The sequence below is a fragment of the Octodon degus genome, unplaced genomic scaffold (assembly GCF_000260255.1).
Source record: "Octodon degus isolate 3935 unplaced genomic scaffold, OctDeg1.0 scaffold00131, whole genome shotgun sequence".
Classification (NCBI taxonomy): domain Eukaryota; kingdom Metazoa; phylum Chordata; class Mammalia; order Rodentia; family Octodontidae; genus Octodon; species Octodon degus.
The window spans coordinates 968,272-970,845 of record NW_004524707.1 but is presented as its reverse complement, the minus strand read 5'-3'; positions in this window follow the sequence as shown (position 1 = coordinate 970,845).

The following is a 2,574-nucleotide window of genomic DNA, read 5'->3' as shown; positions in this document are numbered from 1 at the left end:
TTTCTTTTTAACGGAAGATGTACCACATGTGTGAAGCAATAAGATCTGAGATGGAGACAATGGGAAGAACTTCACTTTTGGTTAAAATGACATAGCAAGTTGAACAGTAATCAAAAAACATAGACAGATTTTAGGTAAAAATAATTGCTTCTTTCTCTACCTGGACTTCTAAAAAATCAATTGTCATCTAATATGAGTTTATATATCTATATGCTAAGTATAAATGTCTAAAAAAAAAAAATCATGACTCTTAAACTGATGAGTCCAGTAGGAGATAAAGGTGAATTCTGAATTGTTACTAAAAGTACTCATATTTTTTACCTTAGTGGGTGGGTGTGGAATGGTGGGGATACTCAACATGTTTGGGGGTGTGGGTTTTCATTTTTATTTCATCATTTATCTCAAAGAGACTTGGAGCCCATGATCCTTTTATCCAGCTAGTCTTTAAAGAGCTTAGAATATATAGGGGCTGCCAAAACTGAAATCACTCTTGATTTCATACTTTATTCTATAATGGGTCATGTTTTAAAAATATATATCCTGTTTTTTGGATAAAATTTTACCAAGGATAAGAGAAAGAGAAAAAAACCCTAGAACTTACTAACTGGCAAGATGGATCTACACATCACAGTGAGTTTCTTTCCAAAATGACAGTGTTTAGGTTGTACACAAAAGTTCCAGTTAATGTGAAACTCAGTCACAAAGGGTTGAGATTTTTCCTGTATGAAAGTAGAATTGAAATTCTTTTATGCTGTAAATGTGCATTCAGAGTCCATTAACCATGCTAATTTTATTTAGGGATAGAACATTTTCCTTTTACACCCAGATCTGCCCAGTTTCTTTGTAGAAACGTGCTATGAGATACACCTGTCCTTTGCCTGCTGCTTTGGACCACCATACCCAATCTGGTGCCCAGCAGCTCTGCTGTAGGACATTTCCAGGTTCTGTTCTCCACGTACTGACAGAAGGGAGGTGTCATAGATGCCACTTTCACATACTGAGTTGGTCTGGCCCCCTGCTTATTGCTCATGTTTCCTAAAGAGACAGACTCAGCTGGACTAGAGAAACCTGTGTGTTTGTAGGAGGCCCGTGTGCCATCGGTGTCAGGACTTTTTATGCCTTAGGAGAGTTAAGTCCAGAGATCTGTAGGTTTGAGCCTATACATCCTGCTACTGTGTGCTAGTGGGAGCAAAGTTTAAGGGTCCTAGTAGGTTAATCAGAAATTTAGCAAATTTGAACTGCTTTTTTTCCCCCTGCTGTTTAATCTAGATTTGCTTCTTTAGTAGTCTTATTTTTGTGGTTTTGTAAGTGGCAACATGTTTTCCTCAGACAACATGGCTTTCTTGCAGATATTCCCAGGACAATGGGTATTTATGGGTTTTTGTTTTGTTTTGTTTTGACCAAGTTATCTAAGAAATATTTTTACTCTGGTTTTTAAGACACTTTAAGGAATGTTCTTCACTTTGTAAAAAAAAAAAAAAGTGTCAGAGTCATTTCTTTGTTGCACTGTGTGTTAAAGAACAAATAAAGAATATTTAGCACATGGCCAAAAATACAGTGCTTGAATAGAAATACTAGTTGGTTTATCATCTTACGTGATATTGAAATTTATAGTTATAAGCATTGTAATGAGGATGTTAAGGATTCAGGTGTCCATGTTTAAGAAAAGTATGCATTCGTAGAGTAAAAGACCTGTCAGTGTTCCCACCATGCACTTCTATTTTAAGTCTTACATTCCTAGTTACATTTGAGCTTTTCTTAGATATGTTTTATGCAGATGGGGAGGCTATTTTTAATCTTTAACTTCATTTTTGTGTGTAATAATCTCTTTAATACATGAATCTGCACTAACATCTCTGTGACATGTACATTACAGGTAATTTTTCTAGGCTATGTGATTTGATTTGGCTTCTTGATTAGAGACTCTTAAAACTAATTCATTACATAAAAGCTGTATTATCAATTTCTTACTGGCTGAAAGACCTGTGTCCCCAAGTGAGATAGGTTTTAGAAGACTTGCATTTTTCCACTTCATTGATGTTTTAAAATGCTCTAGTCTTCCCTCAAATCATGCGTGAAGTAGGAGGACACTTACAGTGACTCAACTGGAAACAGGTGCTCAGCAATTAGGCTGGACGATGGTGTTAGGATGCTTTGCAGCTGAAGCGTAGTGACTGGCCATTGTCACTTCCTCTTGGCCAAACCTGCTCTTTTTACTAGTGTGCCTATCGTGAAGTGGCAGTAACATTCACTGTCGTATTTTGCAGCGCTCAGGAAGTAGGATATTGACTTTGAAGGTGCTTGTATCTAAAGTCTAAACTCCCCTAGGTTTTACCTCTGTAACAGATTTTGGCAGCTATGCTGACTGACACTACATTCTAATTCGTAAAAGTTCTTTTGTGCTATCCTCCCCTCCTTCAGCTAATAGAATACTTGTTGGTAACTTGCTGCTGCTTTTAGCCATCCTCACCTCAGGTTGGAATTGGGAGTGGACCCAAGGGTGTTTTTAATCTCAGTAATGGAAGATTTGCTCTGCTTTCTAAAACTTCATAGCTCCACTCCATAGTGATTCCA